General features: G+C 42.0%; 1 protein-coding gene across 4 annotated transcripts in view; it reads right to left on the bottom strand.

Moving 5' to 3' along the window:
• LOC138749573 (lysine-specific demethylase 2B-like) overlaps nt 1-24,601 on the bottom strand; it is a 702,276-nt gene that overhangs the window by 125,191 nt on the left and 552,484 nt on the right. The window contains exon 2 of one of the 4 annotated variants that reach the window (XM_069911135.1): nt 23,321-23,451. The exons of the other annotated variants lie outside the window; for them this stretch is intronic. The gene's annotated coding sequence lies outside the window, so the exon portion shown is untranslated. The remainder of the gene's footprint in view (nt 1-23,320; nt 23,452-24,601) is intronic. 4 annotated transcript variants of the gene reach the window in all.

Consider the following 24,601-nt stretch of genomic DNA (forward strand, 5'->3'; position numbering starts at 1 on the left):
ATCCACACTTTCAAACATGCAAGACAATTGTTATACATATTCATCTTTAAGGACCAATTAACTGATAGGCTTGCACATTACAGACTAAGGTTGCACATTTTGGAAAAATATAACACTATACAGGTCACTCGACCCGACCAAGTTCATCATTCGAGATCTTCCTCCATAGAGCATCGACCTCTATCAAACTCTTTCAAGCTTCTAATGACATTGCACACTTCAGAACATTTCAAGTACAAGATTATTTATCATCTGATTGTATCAGTTCATGGACATTTTAATCTCTCATTTCTGCAGTTGGAGGTTCCCATTTGCTTCAAAAAATCATACCAGTGCCCAAGAGCAGAGTGCCTCAATGACTATTGTCCAGTAGCACTCAAATCCACTGTGATGAAATACTTTGAGGTTGGTCATGGCCAGAATGAACTCACTCAAAAGTAGATCTGAACCCACTGCAATTCGTCTACCGTAATAATCACTCTCCGAAGATGAAATGTCACTGACTCTCCACTCAGCTCTAGATCACTAGGACAACAGCAACACGTACATCAGGCTACTCTTCATTGATACAGCTTAGCTTTCGACACCATCATACCCTCAATGCTGGTCAGCAAGATCCAAAACTTGGCCCTCTGCACCCCACCCTGCAATTGGATTGCTGACTTCCACATTACAAGACAGCAGTCAATACGAATCATAAACAACATTTCCTCCTCAATGACAATCAGTACTGGTGCATGTCAAGGATGCATGCTTAATCCATTCCTCTCCACCCATGTATGTGTGGCTAGGCGCAATTTTAAGTGCTATCTTGGTTGTCGGCAGAATCACAGATAGCAATGAGGAAGCATACTGGAGTGAGATAGATCAGCTAGTTGAGTAGTGTCACAACAACCAATGTTGGAAAAACTAAGGAACTAATTGTGGACTTCCAGAGAGGGAAATCAGGACAACATGAACCAGTCCTCATTGCAGAATCAGTAGTGGAAAGGGTTAACTATTTTGTGACAGAGTATATAGAAATGTTTTGGGGAGATAAATTGGGACCACATACAAAAACTTTAAAATGGATCTTGTATTAAATACTGGAGCTCTGCTAATGCTAGACACAGTGGCTTTTCACAGCTTTTGCAAGAGTGTTCAAGAGACTTCATTAATGGATTGTTGTTTACCAAAGGCAATAGATGAAAGAGAATGCTGGAGCTGCTGCTGTCTGGAAGGAGAGCTTGCAGATGTAAGAGGGTCGTGCGGTTTTGCAAGCAGAGAGAGTCAAACAGGCTTTCTCTCAGAGAGAGAGCGTGAAAAAAAAGAGAGAGAGAGAGAGACACACACACCCAGAAATCATTTGCAAGAGCAGCTGGAACTGGAACAGGACAAGCTGACAAGAAGCCCCATTTTGTAAGATGGCCTGGTCAAAGCCCTTGTGGTTCATACAAGAGGAAAGGACTGGCTATCTAATGTTTCACTTGGAATAAGAGAAACAAAAAGGAACTCTGTGGTGACATGAAAGAAAGAGGTATCATCTGGAGAACCATAATGGAGCAAGTTTCATCACCAAGACACTGAGGTGAATGATGGAAGTTCAACAGTTGTGGATGTCCTGGAACAACAAATCTCTCTCTGAAAGCCTACAAGAACCTTCCTGAGCAATAACCATTTACCTTTCAAGCACCAAAGCCTGGTGAACTTTATAAATGTTAAATTCTGTGCACAGTATAAGAATTGCCTGCAACCAGTGAACTTGGAGGAATGAAAAGTGAGATTGGACTGTGAACCAAAGAACTTTTCTGAACTTACACACAAATTATATACACATGCGCTTAGAATTAGAAGGGGGTTAAGTTAGGTTAAGTAAGTTAGTGATAAATTAAAGTTTGAATCTATTTTCATGTTTAAAGATAATTAAAAGCAACTTTTATTTAAGTAACCATTTGTCTTGGTGAATATCCATTGCTGCTGGGTTTTGGGGTCCTCTGGGCTTATAACAACTTCAAATTTCTGGGTATCAGGATCACACACACACACACACACACTTAGATTTTGACCAAGTACTATATATTATATAGTAATGTTTTAGTTCATCATATATTTTATATTTAGTGGATATAGTCACAGTTGTAGAGGTTAATATAATCAGGTCATAATTTAGTTATAAGGTAATATTCCATAGAAATCTTCTTCATTTCACATTTCTATAGAAATTTCCATATAATTTTATTTAGATCCTTGAAAAACCTTTTCAGAATATCAATGGGAAATGATTGAACTTGTGGAAAAATATTCATTTTAATACAATTTACTCGACCAATTAATGTAATTGGTAAATCCATCCATTTAAAAAAAATCCTCGTAAATTTTCTTAAACAATGGCTCATAATTACGTTTAAAAAGATGTACTAAGTGATTATCAATTTGAATTTCTAAATATTTTATCCCACTGCCTGGCCATTTGAATTTTGTATTTTGTCTACATGGAGTACAATAACCTGAAGTCAAAGACATAATTTCACTTTTGTCCCAATTAACTTTATATTCTGAAACTACCCCATATTATTCTAGTCACATATATAATTTTTAAAATGAATTTACTGGATCTGTCAGTTCTTCTACATTCTAGGCTAAGGAGTACAGATATCACAAGTGTTAAACAGAACTGCTCCTCTCTCCACACTTAACTAGCTGAACATTTTCAGTACTTTGCTTTTATTTCAAATTACCCACCAGTCAACAATCTTGTTTTTGTAATACCTTTAAAATTCCATGATATCTAAGATTCTACATTACTCATAGATTTATCACATTAACTTTGTTTTAAAACTTAATTTAAAATGTTAATCCAGTGCAAATGTTAAACTTCCAGCCTAATTTTTATCCCTTTTGTTCTTTTTCCTAAAATACTTAGCTCATCCAGCCTGATACCACCATTGTCGCTGGACACCAGGAAATAATTGAATGAGAAGCGTCAGAGATTGACAAATACTTGCCAAGAGATAAATAAAATGCTTTCGCTCATTGATTCAGTTGTGACCAGAGAATAAGCAGTAGAAGAATTGCCACACTGTGCTAACTCATTGGATCTATAAAATGAATTCTTGGACTCCTTCTGATTACATTTCGTCCCTTGGCAACATCCATCCAAAAAAATGGTGTCTTACAGACTGATGAAACCCAACTTTATCTCACAAGCACTACCTCTCAGAATCCCTAAACATTCTAATCTGACATCCAGATGTTCATTACTGAAATTTTCTCCAATAGAAAATGATCATCACAAAAAGAGCCAACTTTACTACTCTCCCTGGTAATCTCAACAAAGTTACTCAAAAGATTAGTTAAGTGATAAAAATCAAGATAAATGGGACAGACAGACAGACAGACACACACACACACACACATACACAAAACAACATTTTTTATAATGTATATGCAAGGTGCCATATGTTTTACTGGTTAAAAAAACTTGCAAGATCCAAGAAGGAATGACAAAATGGATCCAAAACAAGTTCAGTGACAGAAATGCAAGAAGAATGCTTAGTAGCTTCAAATTTGAAATAGATTTTAAATGAATACAAAAAGCACAGTAACAGATACTTCCAGCCCACAAGCTTGTGCTATCCAATTATCCCAATTAACCTTCAAGCCCCACATGTTTTTTGAAGGGTAGGAGAAAACTGGAGCATCCGGAGGAAACCCACCCAGACACAGGGAGAATGTACAAACTCCTGTGTTGCACCAACCTCGATGTTAACCGTGCCACCCTTTGTCCATATTGCTTGGAGCAATGCAGACAAAGAAAGGGATCTTCCCAAAGAAATGTTCACAGAACTTTAAAAAGGCATCTGAGGAGGTCAATAAGGCCATTAAAATTGATATTTGGGATGCTTTCCTTCACTAGCTGAGGCACAGAATGGAAAACAGAGGAAGTTAAGCTGGAACTGTAGTCCATGGCTTGAGTGCTGCATGCAGTTACGATCATGTTACTTGAACACAAGAAGTCACCTGTCCACTCAAGTCTCTCTGCTATTCAAAATGTTTATGCCCAATCTCTCCCAAGCCTCAACTTCCAAAGTCCTTAATTTTCTGATTTTTCAAAGACTCATCTACCCCCTCTTTATAAACTCTCCAGTCATCTAACTTCCACAAATGTCTGGGTAGAGAATTCCAGAGATTCTCCAGCCTTTTTAAGAGACATTCAAATGCAACTTGGTTTCAAACAACCACCACTTATTTTGAAAATAAAGTATGTCCCTCAATCTAGACTCTTCCACTAATGGAAACAACTCACTTTCCATCTTGCCACACTTAAAATAGGTTTCAATAGTTCGCTCTTTATTCCTCAGAATGTAGATCTAATTTTTTCAATCACTTGTCATAACCCTTTCGTTCTAGGTTATTAGCCCAATAAATTTCTTCTGAAATGCCTCCAATGCTAATTTATTATTTCCTGAAATGGTGGAAGTCTATTTGAACAGAAGATGTAGAATTTACAAGAATGATGCCAGGACTAGAAATTATTCTCAATTAAATGACCAAATGGCTTCAATAAAATTAAAAAATTCCTCCAGTGGTAGGGTCAAAAATCTAGGGGGTGTCATAGATTTTTAAAAATTGTAGAAGATGAAGGAAATGCATAGCAGGTAAAGGAAATAAGGAACAAATCAGTGGCTGGTGGATAAACTGTCATCGCTGGGACTCAACAGAATTAGAGATGACTCTTTTCATCCAACATACAGTATCTGTGACCTTCTACCATCAGGAAAGAGGTACAGGAGGATCAAAATCAAGATTGCCAGTCTGAAAAATAGCTTCTTCCTGCTGCTTGTGAGGTTGCTGAACAGTATCCTGTAACTGAGTAAATCAGATCAGATACTATTTATTGTCATGTAATAAAATAGAAATGTAATATTACACAAAATTGCCTTATTTGCCGTAAGGCAGACAAAGATTTGGCATAAATATTAGCATTGCCCAGCATCCATTCCTGTTATAAAAAGAGAAACAGAAGAGAGTCCCTTCAGAATTCACCTCAAACACTCCCACAGCCTCTGAAGCTGCACAAACCATTGGCACATCAAGTCCACACCCAAACCTCCGAAATAATGAGGAAGCCTTCAGCACTCAGGGCCCTTGCTGTCAGCATCTTCTCAAATCCCATCCCCGACACCTGGCTCCCATAAGCCAGCTTCCAGCAGCGAGTCTCTCGACCTCAAGGTGCCAACAGCTTGCCACCTGTTGTCCTTCTGCCATTAAGGCTCTTGCTGATGCCCCACTGTGGTCACGACACTTAGGGTCATCTCCTCATTCCAAATCATTCCAAAGTACTTATATATTTATTTTTATAGATACCTTATTATATTATACATGATTGTGCAAATGGATCAGCACATGATCAGCAGGGTAGACTTGATGGGCTGAATGGCCTATTTTGCTTCTATATTTTGTGGTCTGATTATGTGGTGTGCGTGCATGTGCATGGGTGCACAGATAAACATAGTATATGTAGTCACATGACAGCAAGCGAACTTTAAGGTACTTGAGAAACATGAATGAAAAAGCGTTTAAGGAAATCAAGAAGGCTAAAGGACATGAGGTAGCTCTGACAGACAAAGTGAAGGAAAATACCAAGAGCTTCTTTCTATAAGAGCCAAACAATAGCAAGGTCTTGATCAGTGGTCACCTGATACATCCATCCATGGAACCAAAAGAAATGAAGGAGATCTTAAATGGATAATTTTCCACCTGCATTTACTCAGGAGACAGACACGAAATCCATGGAAGTGAGACAAAAGAGAAACAAGATCACGGACCCTATGCAGATTTCAGAGGAGGAGACGCTTGCTATCTTGAGAGGCAAAGATGGATAAATACTCAGGGGCTGATAAGATATTCTCTGGGATCTTGAGGGAGGCTTGTGCAGAAATTGCAGAGGCCCAACCAAAGCTATTTAAAATGTCCTTTGCCATGTGCAGGTGCCAGAGGATTGCAGGAAAGCTCAAGTTGTTCCATTGTTTAAGAAAGGGTCCAAGAATAGACTTCCACAAAATTTGAAGATGGGGGTGTCGTGAACAGCAAGGCTTTCAAAACTTGGAGAATCTGGACGAGTCGGAAAAATGGACTGCAAAATGGCAGACAGAATTGAATGCAGACAAGCATGAGGTTTTGCTCTTTTGGAAGACAGGAGTTTCATAGAAAACAATAGGGCATTGTGGAGTATGGCAGAACACAGGGATTTTGGAATACAGTTACACCATTCCTTGAAAGTGGCAACACAGGTACATATGTCGTAAAGAAGGCATTTGGCATAAATCACAGTATTTAGTATAGGTATTGGCGATATTACATTGATAATTCATCCGTGAGGCAAAATTTAAAAAATTTTAGACATACAGCATGGTTCCAAGCCGATTTGACCCACAAGTCCATGTTGCCCAATTTACAACGCATTAACCTACACCCTCAGTGCATTTTGAACGGTGGGCTGAAACTGGAGCCTCTGGAGAAAATCCATGCCGACACGGGGAAAATGTACAAATTCCTTAAAGACAGCATGGGATTCAAATCCCAGTCCGGTCCTGATTGCTACCGCTGTAAAGGCGTTGCACTAACTGCTATGTCAACCGTGCGGCAAAAACTTGCAAGTAGTTTTGGTCACCTACCTAGAGGAAAGATGTATATAAATTTGAAAGAGTGCAGAACAAAATGGACAGGAATGTTGCCAGAACTTGAGGAGCTGACTTTTAGGGGGAAGGCTGAATAGGTTTGGACACTATTCGGCGGAGAGTTGGAGAATAAGGGAAGATTTGATAGGTATACCAAATTATGAGGAATATAGGTAGAGAAAATGCAAACCATAAGACATGGGAACAGAAATAGGCGATTCAGCCCATTGAGTCTCCTTCACCATTTAATCATGAGCTGATCCATTTTCCCCACTCGGTCCCTTCTCCCCATAACCTTTGATGCTCCGGCTAATCAAGAATCTATCAATCTCTGCCTTAAATATACCAAATGACCTGGCCTCCACAACCCACTGGGGCCACAAATTCCACAGATTTACTACCTTCTGGTTGAAGAAATTCCTACACATTTCTGTTCTAAGTGGACGCCCTTCAAACTTGATGTCCTCTTGTCTGAGACTCTCCTACCATTGAAAACAAAATTTCTACATCTACTTTGCCCATCCCTTTAAACATTTGAAATGTTTCATTAAAATTCTTTGCCCCACCACTCCATTCTCTTCAATTGCAACAAATACAGGACAAGAGCTGTCAAATGCTCCTCAAACGATAACCCTTCCATTCCTGGAGTTATCCTAGTGAACCCTCTCCAAAATCAGCACATCTTTTCTGTAATTTCCAAAAACTGTTCACTGTACTCCACCAGTGCCTTTAAAGACTCAGTATCACATCCCTTCTCTTTTATTCTATGCCCCTTGAAATGAATGTCAGCATTACATTTGCCTTTTTCACCACCAACTCAACATGCAAGTTTACCTTCAGGCTGTCCTGCACGAGGACTCCCAGGTCCATTTGCATCTGGGTATTTTCAATTTTCTCCCTATTTAAAAAATAGGCTGCTATTTTTCTACCCAAGTGAATGACCGAACACTTTCCAATATTATATTTCATTTGCCTCTTCTGTGTCCATTCTCTTAATTTGTCTGCCAATGGTTCTCAACCTTTTTCTTTCCACTCACAGACCACTTTGTCCCTATGCCATCAGTGCTTAAGGTAGTCTGTGAGTGGGAAGGGCAGGTTGAGAATCACTGCTCTAGACCCAATTGCTACTGAAATAGTTTGCTTGAGAAAAATTGTCACTGGCCCATTTCCTTTGGAGTTACGAAACCGTGCACGCGACGAGTCAATGAGGTATGATTAAAAGAGTAGTTTTCAAACTTTTTCTTTCCACCCACAACCACCTTAAATAATCCCTTACTAATCACAGAGCACCTATGGCATAGGGAATACTTAAAGTGGTATGTGAGTGGAAAGAAAAAGGTTGAGAACCACGGGTCTAAGTCCTTCTGCAGCCTCTGTGTTTCCTTTATACTACCTGCTCCTCCACCTACCTTCATATCATCTATAAATTTGGCCACAAAGCCATTCATTCCATAAACCAAATAATTAATATATTGTGGTAGCACGCTGCTGCGATGATCAAGCCTGCGCTCCAGGCGGCGAGCAGAACTCAAGAACAGCAGCCCATGCAGTGGCACTGGCCCCAGCAAGCGAACCGGTGGGCAGACGGCAAGGGGAGCTTAAAGGCCAGCAACCCCAAAATGGCACTGGCCTTGCTGCACAGCTGATAGTCAGGGACAGAGCACAGGGAAGAAGGGATTGTTATGCAAGAAAGCACTCTGCTTTTGTTATGTAGGCAAAAGGGGGGGTAACAGCGGGAATGCAAGGAGTATAAAAGTTGGGCCTGTAAAACAAAGCTTAACCTGGCTACACTAAGTGTGTGTGTCTTCTTCCTGTGAGTGGGGTGCGGCTACAATTGATGACCCTGATGACATCTAAACCCAACAATGAGCGAACCATCTGCAGTCCATGCAGTTGCTCTCAAGCTGCTGACCTACTGGATGAATCAACCATGCATGTGGTTTGACCAGGCTGAGGCACAGTTCCAGATCCAGCAGATCACAGCACTTCAGAGACCCCTGAAAAGTCGCAGCACGTGTGGACATTTTGTGGAAACAGAAAAGAGAGTTCTCGGCGACCGTGCGGCTCGTCGCTAAACCCACCAAGAGAACAGCAGCCCCACAGAGGAGGCAAGTGAGCCCAACGATCAGTGGGGCTTCCTCCACCAGAGATGGGGTTCTGAGGCCACTATGCACGTTCCAGGGAAAAGCCGGGACCAGCGTCACTAATGGCCATGTCAGCTGGCCAACAAGCCAGCCTCCTATATATCTGGGACGGCCAGTCCGGATGATGTTTCCTTGCAGACACAGGAGCAGAGGTCAGCGTCCTGTCCCATTGGGACAGGATACCAAGAACAGAAAGTCGGGTCCCACACTGCCAACATCAGCACAATCAGGACCTATGGAACCCGCAAGGTCCAACTGTAGTTGGAAGGCAGCCTTTTCTCGTAGGTGTTCACGCTGACTGCAGTGGAACAGCCGCTCCTCTGGGCAGACGTCCTGTGCGCCCATAGCCTGTTTGTGGACCTTAAGGGTCAGAGATTGGTCCACACCAAGACTTTCCAAATTCACAGCACTCCACCTGGACTCTGTGCAGCGATCGACCAGTGAATATGCCAAGATGCTGGCGTGTTCCCAGCAGTGCTCTCCCCCCAATTCAATACAGCAATGCTCCAGCATGGAGTACAGCAACACATCTGACCCAAGGCCCGCCGCTCCACGCAAGAGGCCTTCACCAGGAGAAGTTCCAGCTGGCGAAGGAAGAATTCAAGAAACTGGAGGAGCTCCGACAGCCCATGGGCTTCTCCCCTGCTATGGGACCCAAGGCAACTAGGGCCTGAATACCATGCAGTTACTACTGCCAGCTCAATGAGGCCACCACACCAGATTGATACCTATCCTGCACACCCAGGACTTTGTGACTAACCTGCACGGGGCAAAGATCTTTTCCAAAGTGGTCCTTGTGTGGGGATATCATCAGATCTCGGTGCACCCTGATGATATCCCCAAGACCGCCATCATCACCCTGTACGAATTCCTTCGTATGCCATTCGGGCTGAAGAACGCCTCACAGGCCTTCCAGCGGCTAATGGACGCAGTGAGCTGAGACCGAGATGGCACCTTCATATATCTGGATGACATCCTCGTGGACAGCAGGATCCGACAAGAATGCACCTCCACAACCTCTACACCCAACTGAGTGAGTTCGACCCAATATTCAACCCAGTCAAAAGCCAGTTCAGGTTAGAGACCATCAATTTTCTAGGCCACAAGATAACCAGGGAAGGAGCCACATCGCTGCCCAGCAAAGTGGAAGCCATCTGGAAGTTCCCTGGGCCCATCAAACCAAGGGACTACAGGAGTTCATAGGGATGATCAACTTCTACCACAGATTCATCCCCTCAGCTTCCCATATCATGTGGCCCTCGTTCACCCAGATGGCAAGCAAGGCAAAGGATATCACACGGGATGAGGAGTCAGCAGAAGCCTTCATGAAGGCTAAGGAAGTCCTGGCAGGCACTGCTCTTCTAGCACACCCCAGGGCAAACGCTCCAATGGCCCTGACTGCCTCAGGAACAGCGATCAGCAGAGTTCTGGAGCAGCAGATCGAAGGAAGTTGATGGCTGCTGGCTTTCTTCAGCAAACATCTGCGGCACCCGGAACTGAAGTACAGCGCTTTAGACAGAGAGTTACTGGGACTGTACTTAGCCACCCACCACTTCAGGAACTTCCTAAAGGGCAGGTCTTTCATAGCCTTCACAGACCACAAGTTTCGCCTTGGCTAAAATCTTGGATCCCTGGTTGGACCACTAGTAACGACACCTGTCGTTCATCTCAGAGTACACCACAGATGTAAGGCACATCTCTGGCAAGGACATCAAGGTGGCCAACGCACTGTCCAGACAGGGTCTCCACGCGCTATCGAGAGGAGTGGATTTCGTGGTACTGGTGGAGGCGCAGCAGAGTGACAAGGAGATGCCCCTATACAGGACTACCAAAATGAGACTGAAGCTCCAGGATATCCCAGTCGGCACGGGTAATACATCATCCTGGGCAACATTGTCTCCAGTCGGGTCAGACCCTTGGAGATGGCAGGTTTTTGATTCCATCCATGGACTGTCTCATCTGTCTATCAGGACCATGGTCCAGCTGGTGGCCAGTAAATATTTCTGGCATGGATTGCAGAAACAGGTCAACGGGTGGGTGAAGGCATGCACGCAGTCCCAAACAGCCAAGGTACAGCGGCATACCAAGACCCTACCCCAGTGCTTCAAGCCCACGGAGCGAAGGTTCAACCATATCCACGTGGAAATAGTGGTACCCTTGCCAGTATCCCAGCGTTTCCCCTACATGTTCACGATGGTAGACCGATTCACCAGGTGGGCAGAAGCAGTCCCTCTGGCAGACATGCCCACAACCTCGTGCGCCAGAACCCTCATCTCATACTGGGTGGCACAGTTTGGAATATTATCCCACATCGCATCCGAAAGAGGGGTCCCGTTTACCTCCAACCTATGGTCTGACCTCACCAGCCTGTAAGGTGCTCAGCTGCACCAAACAGCCTACCACCTACAGTCAAATGGGTTGGTAGAGCGCTTCCACAGGCACCTCAAGGCTGCTCTCATGTCCAGACTCCAAGGACCTAACTGGGTAGACGAGCTACCATGGGCACTGTTGGAGATCCACACGGCACCCAAGGAAGACCTTAACACCTCTTCAGCCAAACTTGTCTACGGAGCTCCACTGGTGATCCTGGGAGAATTCGTATCATCTCCATGCGAATAGCAAGATGACTCGGCAGAGTTCCTCTGCAGACCTAGGGAAAGAGTCAGCAACCTAGCTCCGACTACACCTTCCAGGCACGGACACGTTAAGATTAGCATATCAAAGACCTACAGTACCGTGAGTATGTTTTCATTTGCAGGGGTCCACATCATCCTCTGTTGCAGAGAACATATAAAGGTCTGTTCTGGATCGTCCATAACAACAGAGCCACATTGGAGCTGAAGGTCAGAGGCGAGATGGAGGTCTTCACCATGGACAGGCTAAAGCTGGCACACCTGGTTCTAGCGCACCCAGTCGAGATGCCAGCACCACACCAGACAGGCAGGCCACCAATGCCAGCAGAGTCTCTTCCCCCGGGCAATACCGCCGATTCTAGGAGGAAGGGTCATGTGATGGCACACCACGGCGGCGATCAAGTCAGTGCTCTGGGCAGTGAACACAACTTAAGGCCAGCAGCCCGTGTAGTGGCACTGGCTTCAGCAAGCGAACTGGCGGGCGGACGGCAAGGGCAGCTTAAAGGTTACCGACCACAAAATGGCATTGGCCTTGCTGCACAGCCAACAGTGCACGGAAGGGATTGTTATGCAAGAAGGTACCCGTGCACAGAAAACCCACTTTTGTTATGAAGATCATGACGTAAGCAAAAGGGGGACAAGCGGGAATGCGAGGAGTATAAAAGTCGGGCCTCTCTTCTTCTTTGGCTTGGCTTCGCGGATGAAGATTTATGGAGGGGTAATGTCCATGTCAGCTGCAGGCTCGTTTGTGGCTGACAAGACCGAAGCGGGATAGGCAGACACGGTTGCAGCGGTTGCAAGCGAAAATTGGTTGGTTGGGGTTGGGTTTTTCCTCCTTTGTCTTTTGTCAGTGAGGTGGGCTCTACGGTCTTCTTCAAAGGAGGTTGCTGCCCGCCGAACTGTGAGGCGCCAAGATGCACGGTTTGAGGCGATATCAGCCCACTGGCGGTGGTCAATGGGGCAGGCACCAAGAGATTTCTTTAGGCAGTCCTTGTACGTCTTCTTTGGTGCACCTCTGTCACGGTAGCCAGTGGAGAGCACGCCATATAACACGATCCTGGGAAGGGACCTACCCAGCGCAGTTGGATCTTCAGCAGCGTGGATTTGATGCTGTCGGCCTCTACCATCTCGAGTACTTCGATGTTAGGGATGAAGTCGCTCCAATGAATGTTGAGGATGGAGCGGAGACAACGCTGGTGGAAGCGTTCTAGGAGCCGTAGGTGATGCCGGTAGAGGACCCATGATTCGGAGCCGAACAGGAGTATGGGTATGACAACGGCTCTGTATACGGTAATCTTTGTGAGATTTTTCAGTTGGTTGTTTTTCCAGACTCCAAGGCGCTATTTGCCTTGGCGAGTCTGTTGTCTATCTCGTTGTCGATCCTTGCATCCGATGAAATGGTGCAGCCGAGATAGGTAAACTGGTTGACCGTTTTGAGTTCTGTGTGCCCGATGGAGATGTGGGGGGGGCTGGTAGTCATGGTGGGGAGCTGGCTGATGGAGGACCTCAGTTTTCTTCAGGCTGACTTCTAGGCCAAACATTTTGGCAGTTTCCGCAAAACAGGACGTCAAGCGCTGAAGAGCTGGCTCTGAATGGGCAACTAAAGCGGCATCGTCTGCGAAGAGTAGTTCACGGACAAGTTGCTCTTGTGTCTTGGTGTGAGCTTGCAGGCGCCTCAGATTGAAGAGACTGCCATCCGTGCGGTACCGGATATAAACAGCGTCTTCATCGTTGAGGTCTTTCATGGCTTGTTTCAGCATCATGCTGAAGAAGATTGAAAAGAGGGTTGGTGCGAGAACGCAGCCTTGCTTCACACCATTGTTAATGGAGAAGCGTTCAGAGAGCTCATTGCTGTATCTGACCCGACCTTGTTGGTTTTCGTGGGGGGCATCCGAGACGCTCCAGTATTTGCCAAAGCCCTTTCCTGCTCACGGTGTCGAAGGCTTTGGTGAGGTCAACAAAGGTGATGTAGAGTTCTTTGTTTTGTTCTCTGCACTTTTCTTGGAGCTGTCTGAGGGCAAATACCATGTCAGTAGTTCCTCTGTTTGCGCGAAAGCCCCACTGTGATTCTGGGAGATCATTCTCGGCGACACTAGGTATTATTCTATTTAGGAGAATCCTAGCGAAGATTTTGCCTGCAATGGAGAGCAGCGTGATTCCCCTGTAGTTTGAGCAGTCTGATTTCTGGCCTTTGTTTTTGTACAGGGTGATGATGATGGCATCACGAAGGTCCTGAGGCAGCTTTCCTTGGTCCCAGCAGAGCTTGAAAAACTCATGCAGTTTGGCATGCAGAGTTTTGCCGCCAGCCTTCCAGACTTCTGGACTAAGCCCCTGATAAAACACAGAGCTTAACCTGACTATACTACGTGTGTGTGTCTTCTTCCAAGTATCAAAGCCGTTCACTCCATAAACCAAATAATTAATATACTGTTGCAGCCCTTTGCAGCTCCCCCACGGGGACTCACAAAATGAAGGACAAACGCGACGATGCAGCAGGCTGCACGAGGCCTGCCGTGCTGCCCTCCAATTGGCTACAACCAAAAGAAATTAACTGGCCAATCAGGGAAAGTGGATCACAAACACTCCAATCAGTGCTGAGAGGGTTTTGACCATGCCCCTCAGCTTGAGAATAAAAGCAGGGCTGCAAGCCCAATAAAGCTCAGTGTTAGCTACATTCAACTGGGGTTGTGTCATTCTTTCTAGGAACAGTGTGTTCTTTCTGAGCTAACTTGCATACAGCTATAACTTTTCCTGTGCTCTAGGCTCGGCAGAGCCATAGCTTGAGACAGCTAGCTATAATACAACATAAAAAGAAGCAGCCTCTACACTGACCTCTGTAGAACACCACTAGAAACTGGAGACCAATCAGAATATGATCCTTGTATTCCAAATCTCTGCTTCCTGCCAGTCAGCAATGGTTTACCCATACTAGTATGTTTCCAGTAATACCATGGGCTCTTATTAAGTAGCCTCACTTGTGGCACCATGCCAAATGTCACCTGACAATCCAAATACACAACATTCACTACATCTCCCTTATTCAACCTGCTTTTCACTTCCTCAAAGAATTCCAAAAAAATTGTCAAGCAAGATTTTCCCTTGGAAGCTACACTGGCTTTGGCTTACCCCGTCACATCCTTCCAAGTACTCTGTAACCTCATCCTTGACAATCAACTTTAGCATTTAACCAGCCTATAATTTCCTTTCTACTGCCTCCCTACCTTCTAGAATAGTGGGGCAACATTTGTGATTTTCCAGTCCACTGGGATCATGCCAGAATTTATCGATTCCTGAAAGATCACTACCAATGCCTCCAAAATATCTACCACCACTTCTTTCAGGACCCGAATATCCAATCCATCTGGTCCGGGAGACATCCGCCTTTAGACCATTCAACATTTTGAGCTCATTTCTCCCTTGAAGTAATAACTGCACTCATTTCCCTTCCTTGATACCCTTTGACATCTGGCATACAGTGAAGACTGATGCACTCAGTGGGGGAGGGGGTCTGGAACTAGCTTCCAACAAAAATGATGGATGGTGGTTTAATACCAACATTTAAAAGATATTTGGATATGTATGTTGATGGGCGGGGTATGTTGGGCTGATGGGACTAGGCAGAAAAATATTTTGGCACAGATTAAATGGGCAAAAGGCCCTGTGCCTGTACTGTAGTGTTCTATAGTTTGCAGGATTTGAAGAGAGAGAAAAAGTAGAAAGAGGTCTGGAATTCTGCATGAAGTGCACCAGAAGCAAAAATCCTCATTTAAACATACCAGACCTGTGGGAAATGAACCTGGTGCTACCTCATTCCAGCACATTAATGTGCCAACATCCTCATTTAATGAATTTGTATTCCAAACAACAACTCTGAAGCACCCTTGTTGAAGACTCTGGAAAATATTGCTCCTTGCAAGAGTAAATAACTTGCCCTCTATTCCAAAACAAATCTATGCCCTGAAATTGCAGGACCGTATCTAATTGCCTCACTGTTGCTTACCATGTGCTAACCAAGAGGAAAAAAAAACTTCAAAGAATTTTTGAGTTTTTCATGCACGTGAGTGGAATAAAAGCTGGGAGTTTTGTCGTCCTGTTATCATTGAAAGTCACGTTTTGTTGTGCAATTAAAAGCTTTTTCCAATAAACTTGAGAACAAAATTGTTCTTTTTTATAGGGTTTCATTAATTCTGTGGATAATGGTTTCTGTGGTAGACCTAAACTAGCAAGGTACTGTATAAACCATATTTTTCCTCTCAGAATTGGTCAAATTGCTCAATTTAAGGGATTCCAGTCCTGAGAATGTGTCACCTAACAGAAATGTTAAGTCTTCAGTATACAACTCAGCAAAAGCCAGCTCCTACAACACAAAATCGAGATATTGCAACTGTCAGAATCAGTTTCGAAGCTAAAACTATTTCCTTGCAGATTGTAAAGGAGGCTTGTTTCAACAACCTTAAATATTTGAAAAAAATGCAATAAATGGCAAAATACACTCAAAAGTAATTTTTATTGAGTCTATGAGGCAGTGGTCGTCCAAAATTAAGGTATGCAAGTTTCATGTTTTAAATAGCTTATAGAAATCAGTGCAAACATAGCCCATGGCTATGAATATCTTGAATATTTTTTCCAAGAAATGTTACAAAAGAAAAGGAAATTAATATTTGCACAAATTCAATCATACCGTTTTCCTTCCGTTTTTGAGCTCATCATCCTTTTACATACTGTATTTGATGGTACATAAGACTCACATTTCCTCCCCCCCCCCAAGTATCCCCCGGATCTCATATGCAAAGTTGAAATTAGGGTGATAATGAGGAGTAATAATTGTCACTGCATCACTACCATCTATCGTTCTGGGCTGGTGGCAGGCTATGGGGGGGGGGGGGGGGGAAGAAAGCAGGGTGGTGGGATCAGTGTGGGAGCTGGTGGCAGGCTGTTGGGGAGAGTGGAGTGGTGGGATCAGTGTGGGGATTGCTGGTGGGCTGTCAGATGTCCTCACACTGATCCCACCACCCCACTCCTCTCCCGACAATCTGCCACCAGTCCCCATACTGATCCCACTTCCTCACTCCTCCCAACAGGCCATCACCAGTCCCCACATTGATCCCACTGTCCCGCTTCCCCCCCCCCCCCCACCCAGGAGAGAGTGAGGCAGTAGGGCCAGTACAGGGACCAAAATCTCACCACCGGGAGAGAGCAGAACAGTGGGACCAGTGCGGGGATTGAAAGCGACAGTTTGATTTTATAAAATATTTTTTGCTATAGCTAAGCAGCTTTTGTTTTCTCTTGTAAATTACAGCAGTAGTATTACTATTAAAAAGATTTTTCCTGTTGTCTAATTTTGTCCAAGTTTTCTTTTTGCTATACTGTAGCTAAATATTTCAATAACATTAAATGCTTACCCATAATTAAACAAAAAAATCTTAACATTCTTAGCTGAAATGGGGGGGGGGGGGGAATCTTAAATGCCATCAAATAAAGTAAATAGCACTTTTACAACTGCATCATTGCCGATCCTGCATCGAGTCACTGCCCATATAAATTCATGAGTGTTCATGTATGCTGCAGCCACTGTTAGCAACATCTCTCACAGAGGTTGAAAATGGATTTGTAAAATTAGGATTTTAGCTTCTAATTTTCAATCAATAAATATATAGATGCCCCAAAAACCAGCAGGTAATATTTTTCAGGAACTATAGAAATGCCAATTGTCAGTAATTACGTGAAAATGTTTTCATACGTCCTTGACAAGATCACTTTTTTTTTCCCCACATAATTTTGCCTACTTTACATTTCTCATCACAATTACACCTTTGTATGTACCATTGTCGCACTTCTGACCAAAACACCCTACAAATAAATGACATTACCCAGTGGTTTTTCTGAACATATGAAGGTTAAGGGAGTTTTGTTACAGCAAAGAATGTGTACAAAAATAAATTCTGCATCATCAAGATGTATTACTAGTGAAAGAGCAGAAAACTTTATTTTTCTAAGCAAGTTTTCAGAAGGCATTTTATGTACTGATTGAAAATGAAATCCCAAATTGTATCCAAAGTCGAGCTTTATAACTTTTCAGATCCCAAGAGAATCTGATAATTATGGGGATCTAATGAAGTTCATTTGAGACACTAATTTTATTGGAACAAGCTTAAGTGCTAGACAATATTTATTTACACATTTAACCAGAGTTCAGTCCATCAAGGACAAATTATTTCCATCTCTCAAATTGCTCAGCTACAGCCTTGGCTTGGTTCATCTGCAGCTGAAAGCTTCACCCATGTGTTTGTAATTCTTCTGACTTGATCATTCCCAAGGACTAGAGACAACAGATGATGGAATCTGGAGCAAAAGAAAAACACAATTTGTTGGAGGAACTCAGCTGATCCAGCAGCATCATTGGGGGAAAAAAGAATATTGACATTTTGGGCTGGCACCCATCAAGACGTGAAGGGTTCTGACCAGATCGTACTTTATCTCCCAATGATGCCACTCAATGCAGTGAGTTCCTCCAGGAAGATATTTTTAATTCTGAGGGACTACAAACCTGATGGTATCCATAACTTTTGCTGCCAGCATCTTTACACCTCATTCACCTATCATCTCAAAATGATTTTCAATCAAGCAACTGCTCATAAAATTCCTTTATTTTAAATACCTATTAGCATATCCTGAATTCCATTCTACAACTATGAGAATTGGTGGATTTTTACACACTTCACACCCCCTGTCCTCTCTCTCAATTCCTCTGCTCAAAGGATGAGGTCTTCCATTCCACAACATCTGAGATGGGTGGAATGGTTAGCACAATGCTTTTTTTTAATCATTAGTGAACCAGGTTCTGTCTAGAAGGAGTTTGTATGTTCTCCCTGTGTCTGCGTGGGTTTCCTCTGGGTGCTCTAGTTTCCTCCCACTTTTCAAAATGTATGGGGGTTGTAGGGCTAATTGGGTATATTTGGATGGCACAGGTTCCGGAGCCGGAAGGACCTGTTATCATGCTATATGCCTATGTTTTAAAAGTTAAAATTTAAATCTTATGCAAGTCTTCCTTCTAAAAAAAATGGCTTACTGCCATCAAATCGCACTTATCTGCATCTGCTCTTTTTTTTAAAAAACATATCTGCCCAGGCCTCCTCTGCCCCAAGGCACAACAAGGACAGGATTTCTTTGTCCTCACCTCCCACCCCACCAGCCGCCATATCCAACACATTATCCTCCACAATTTCCACCACCTATAACATGATCCAACCACGATATACATCTTCTCTCCGCTTTCTGCAGGGAATTCACCCATTCCTTCTAATTGGCCCTTTGATACTGTGACAGAGTATATAGAGTATAGAGATATGTTTTTCAAAGATAAATTGCGAAAGGTTTGTTAGAATAGGTCATGTACAAACACTTCAAAACTGATCTTATTTAAAATACTGGAGGTCTGCCCCATGGTAGACATATCAGCTCCAGAGTTTTTACAAGAGCTTTTGAAGAGTGCTCAAGAGACTTCACTAATGGATTGTTGTTAACAAAAGGCAACAGATGAAAGAGCAAGTCTGAGCCACTATGTCTGGAAGAGAACCTGTTGTTCTGAGGGTCATGTGGTTTTGCAAGCAGAGAGAGTCAAACAGGCTTTGTTAGAGAGAGAGAGAGAGAGAGAGAGGGAGCACAGTCAGAAGTAGTAGCTGGGGACTGGTACAAGACAAGCTGAAAAGCCCTACTTTGAAGACAGCCTGGTCAAAGCCCTTGTGGTTCATGCAAGAGGAGCAGACTGGCTGTCTAATGTTTCACTTGGAATAAGAGAAACTAAAAGGAACTCTGTGGTGATCTGAAAGAAAAAGGTTATCATCTGGAGAACCCTGGAGGGGCAAGTTCCGTCAGCAAGACCCTGTAGTGGCTGATGGAAGTACATCAGCTGTGGATGTCCTGGAACTACAAATCTCTCTCTGAAATCAGACAAGAACCATTTACTTTTCAAGTACCAAAGCCTGGTGAACTTTACAAATGTTAAATTCTGTCCACAGTATAAGAATTGCCTGCAACCAGTGAACTTGGAGGAATGAGAAGTGCGACTGGACAGTGAACCAAAGAACTTTTCTGAACTTACACACACATGCACTTAGAAATAGAAGGGGGTTGTTAGGTTAAGTAAGTTAGTGATAAGTTAAAGTTTGATTCTATTTTGATGTTTAAAGATAATTAAAAGCAACTTTTGTTTAAGTAACCCTATGTCTTGGTGAATATCTATTGCTGGTGGGTTTTGAGGTCCTCTGGGCTCATAACAATACCCATCCCTGTGACTTCAGGAAATGCTACATTTACCATATAACCATACACTTTCTCTCTCACCACCATTCAGAGCCCCAAAAAGTCCTTCCAGGCTATGAGATGGATATACCAATGTAAAATTTAAAAACTCACTAAATCAGAATAGTGAATGAAGAAATGTTTAATTTTGGAAAAAAATAACTACAAGGAACAGTGAATGCTATATATCTGCATAAAAAAAGTGGACAGGCAGGCAAAGATACTTCAATTAATAAGGAAATAAACTGACATGTTGAGTAATGGAATCACTTCCAACTATATCAGCTAATTAGGAGTCAGAAAACCTGAATTTGTACTTGACTAATGACAACACATTCTTAGAAAATCATATTAACTTTTGTGTCTTGTACGTCTGTCACTTAGCAGGGTAAAGGTGAACTCTCATCAATCACAAGGGCAATTCATTCTTTTTTTTTAAAAAATGGAGACAACTGATCTTGGTTAAACAAGAAATCTGCAGATGCTGGAGAACTGGAACAGAACACAAAAGTGCTTGAGGAACTCAGCAAGTCATGGAGCATCCATGAAAGCAAAAGCCAGCCAATTTTGGAGCTGAAACCTTCACCAGGTATCCCTGATGAAGAGTTCAGGCCCAAAGCTCGACTGCCTATACATGCTTTCCATGTTGCATGACCTTGTGAATTCCTCCAACATTTTTGTTATTACGACCATTAATCTTTCCTGTTGATGCCACTTAAAGTGAGAAAAAGGATTTCTTTAATACAGTCGTATCTGTAGACTGGGCAAAATTGGCAAGCAATTTTCTTGAATGGCTACTCAGTGGATATGTTCAAGAGAAAGATATCTGGCATTGCAACAAACATGAAAGATGTTGATTGATGGAAAAAAAGCATCACCTTGCTTTTCAAATTGAGCTCAATTACAATTTTGGTTACCACTTGCCCCTTGTGATGGATTGAAACTTATTCATTCATCATACAAACATTGCATAAAATTATTCTTGAACAAATATTTTCTCCAAAATTCACAGGCAGTTGAAGATGACATTACTTTGCCCATTGGGGATTAATTCTTTCATTGCAATTTTCTATTTGTGATTGACCTTAGATAAAAGTTTGAAAACAGGATCAACATGACAGATTCATAAACTGCTCCATGATTTAGCAAATGACGAACACACCTTTGCATTAAAGGATGAAGCACAAAAAAGATTTATTATGATAGCCTTAGCTGTAGCAAAAAAATGTATAATGTCAACCTGGAAATCAGAAGATAGCCTGAGAATACAGCAATGGTACATAGAAATGAATAAATATATTCCATTGGAAAAAAATAACATATAATTTAAGAAATAACATCACAGTATTTGAACACATTTGGGAACCATACATGGAACACAACAGAGAGGACCTACCGCGGACCTCCACCCCCTAAAATGACAGAATGAGAAGACGACGAAATGAACTGACCCAGTGTGTAAAAGTAGATGACACAATTTTCTTGTTTATTTTCATTGTGTGATGACATTGTTTAATGGGTTTAATGTATTGTATACGTTGAGTAGGTGGGGAGGAGGGTGGGAAGGAGGGAGGGAAGGGAGGGGGGAAAAGGGGAGAAAATGACACTGTGTATATTCAAGAGGGAAATGTTTGTGAGTATTTTGGTCAATATGGTTCATAGTGTGAAAAAAAAAAAAAAATTAAAAAAAAAAAATTCTATTCTTTCAGATCATGTGGTCAACTGTTGTTCCATTGCCTTAGTTATACAACCACTGCCCTAAGCTATTCACAATACCTTGTTAAAGTAAATGACAATAATACTGACTGCATAAAATATGATTCACCATAATCAATTGATTTGGATTTTTTTGTATCACCTAAATACAGAATAAAAAGGTGTCACTTGAAAGTTGACAGTTGAACAAAGATAAAAAAGACTTTGTCAATTCAACATACAGCTGTTAATGAGATTATTTCAATTTATTTATTCCTGAATTGCCAACATCTTAGCTCAAAACTACCAACTTTTTGACAAACCTTCACAATAATTGTTTGGCTGACTACATTACTAATGCATTTTTACCAAAAAGTAACAATGAACAGATTATACAGGATGTTTTTTTTCTTCAGAGAAAAACAGATGCCACAAGGAATTTTAATTCTGCAAATAGAGCACAGATTTCACCTTATGTGTACTCCAGGAATCTCTGGAAAAATACAATACTAAAAGCAGCAATAGCACAGCCAACCCTATACCAAGCATTTGTGAAGAGTACAAGTCCACACTTGTGGGCAGATCAATTTAACAGACTGCATTTGAACAGGAGCTCTAATAGAACTCAAGTTCATGTCCTGCTTAAAGCTACAAAGTAGATTTTAAAAATGTGTATTATCTAGGAGGTAAATGAATCTAACTATGCAATTTAAAAAGATCTGCCAGCTACAATTCTAAAAAATATTTTTGTTCGATAATTTTGCAAAATAGCAGAAATTCTTCCCCAATTTAAATAGCATCCATAGTGCTTCCTTACTTATGATGACACAAGAGGCAATGTCCTCTTTTTCCTCATATTCCCTGTTATCCTACAACACATATCAATTCCCCTTTGACTGGCACAACTTTGTCCTCTAATGGAGAACTTATTGCATTATTTAACCTATCTTTAGGATTTCTACCAGAGCACCTGGTAGAAACCCATGTGGTCATTACAAGAACATACAAACTCCAAACAGTCAGCTCCCAAGGTCAGGACCAATAGATGAGAAATTAGTGCTAATCATTGCTCCATTGTGTCAGTCCACACATGTTGAAGGTTGCCAAGCCTCAAGCTTTATCAGGATCCTGGTAAAATTCCACTTGGTGCCACTGAAAGTTGAGAAATGGTTTCTTAATGCAAGATCAGATCTGCAGATGAAACCCAGGTTAAATGAAATGTTATTTACTATTTACATGTACAAATGTGCATATCATTGACAATGCCATCATTTACTGGGTTTTAAATTCCTGTAAAACTTTTGAACTATTCATACAATGAATAAGATCACTATGGTGGAAGAACTCCCATGCAAGTAGACCTCAAGCCTGTTTGTAAGCCTTTGTTCATAAAATACATATACGAAAAGTGGGAGAAACGAATGCAAATAGTTAGGCAAAATGAATTGTGCCATTACAATCCAGATCTAGGCAACATTCTTAAGCAGAATCTTGCTTAAAGTCCATGTATAATGATGTTTTAGACATTTTGAGCTGCACCACCAGATGACATGGTCATCATTGTCGCAGACTTCTATACATTACAACCAGGCATCCAAGAGTCAGAAGCTTAGAAAGTGGATTGTGCAGCACATTCTTTTCCACCACACTGCCCAATTTCAGCTTCAGTCAGAGTAGGTGATAATTTCCAGGTGAATAAAAATTGGGCCTTATTAAAGGGGCACATGACTGACATTGAGTAACTTGATTCAGATAATTCTCTGCCAACAACTCAAAGTACACTTTTGAAGTACAAGGGCGGCATGCTTAGCAAAGCAGTTAGTGCAACGCTATTACAGTACCAGTGACCCAAGTTGGAATTTGGTGCTATCTATAAAGCTGCTTGTACATTCTCTCCATGTCTGTAAGGTATCTTCCAGATGCTCTGGCTTCTTCAAAAGTTCCAAAGACAAATCAGATCAGTAGGTTAATTGGTCGAACAGCTGTATTTGGAGGTGCGGGCTTGTTAGACTGTTTTATCTAAATAAATAAAAATATATACTTTACTGCATTGGGCAATGGCCAAGCTTGCAAAACTAATGATACAAATGATTAAATAATAAATAATTTTAATTAAACAACATTTTTTAACCATGTAATAGCTCACAGAAATAATGATACAGAATTTTTCCTGTCGCATGCAAGACTGAACTTTGAAACCGATCCAATAGTACAACTCAAAAGAGCCTAGGTAAAAGTCACATATACCTACCTTTATTGTTTTTTTAATCCAAGGCTGCAAATAGAGTCACCAGAGATGGTGAGGGCAAGGTAAATGGTACAGCGTTGAAAGATGAACATTTATAAAATTAAATTCTTGACAAGCTGAATAAGGATTTGGAACTGTCAGTATAGGGTATTACAATTTTCTTTTGTGGAGAAGAATACCATCAGGGAAAAAAAATACAGGAGCCTAAAGTCAAGCACTCAACAGCAAAAAGATTGCTTCTTCCCTGCTGCCACCTGATTCCTGAATGATCAATGAACCTGACTCAGACTTAATTTTCGTGCACTATTATTTTTTTTTATTATTAGTAATGTTGTAAGATGATTATTATATGAACGCTTACACTATGACGCTGCCACAAAACATCGAATTTCATGGCTTGTTCATGACAATAAATTCAGATTCTGAATACCTAAAAAATGGAAGACATTTTAAAGTACTTTGTGGTCTGCTTTCACCAGCAGGGTTTGTCTAATGTGCAACTCATTTTTCAAAAAAGTTTTAGTTTTGTTCTTATCTGCTTCAGAAGGATGTGATAGTTATGATTTTCACAAATAAAGGTCTTAAATATCTGATCAAATTCAGATTCTGAGGCTCCTTGAGAGTTCAGGCAAAAAGGAAAACTATATTAATTATTGTCAAACCGCCAAGTAGAGTCTATCCCCATTCCTATATTGTCAAACCACCAAGTAGAGTCTATCCACTTTCCAATATTGTCAAACCGCCAAGCAGAGTCTCTCTCCTTTCCTATATTGTCAAACCGCCAAGTAGAGTCTATCCCCTTTCCTATATTGTGAAACAGCCAAGCAGAGTCTATCCCCATTCCTATATTATCAAACCGCCAAGCCGAGTCTATCCCCGTTCCTATATTGTGAAACAGCCAAGCAGAGTCTATCCCCATTC

Source organism: Narcine bancroftii, chromosome 14 (assembly GCF_036971445.1).
Source record: "Narcine bancroftii isolate sNarBan1 chromosome 14, sNarBan1.hap1, whole genome shotgun sequence".
NCBI classification, from domain to species: Eukaryota; Metazoa; Chordata; class Chondrichthyes; order Torpediniformes; family Narcinidae; genus Narcine; species Narcine bancroftii.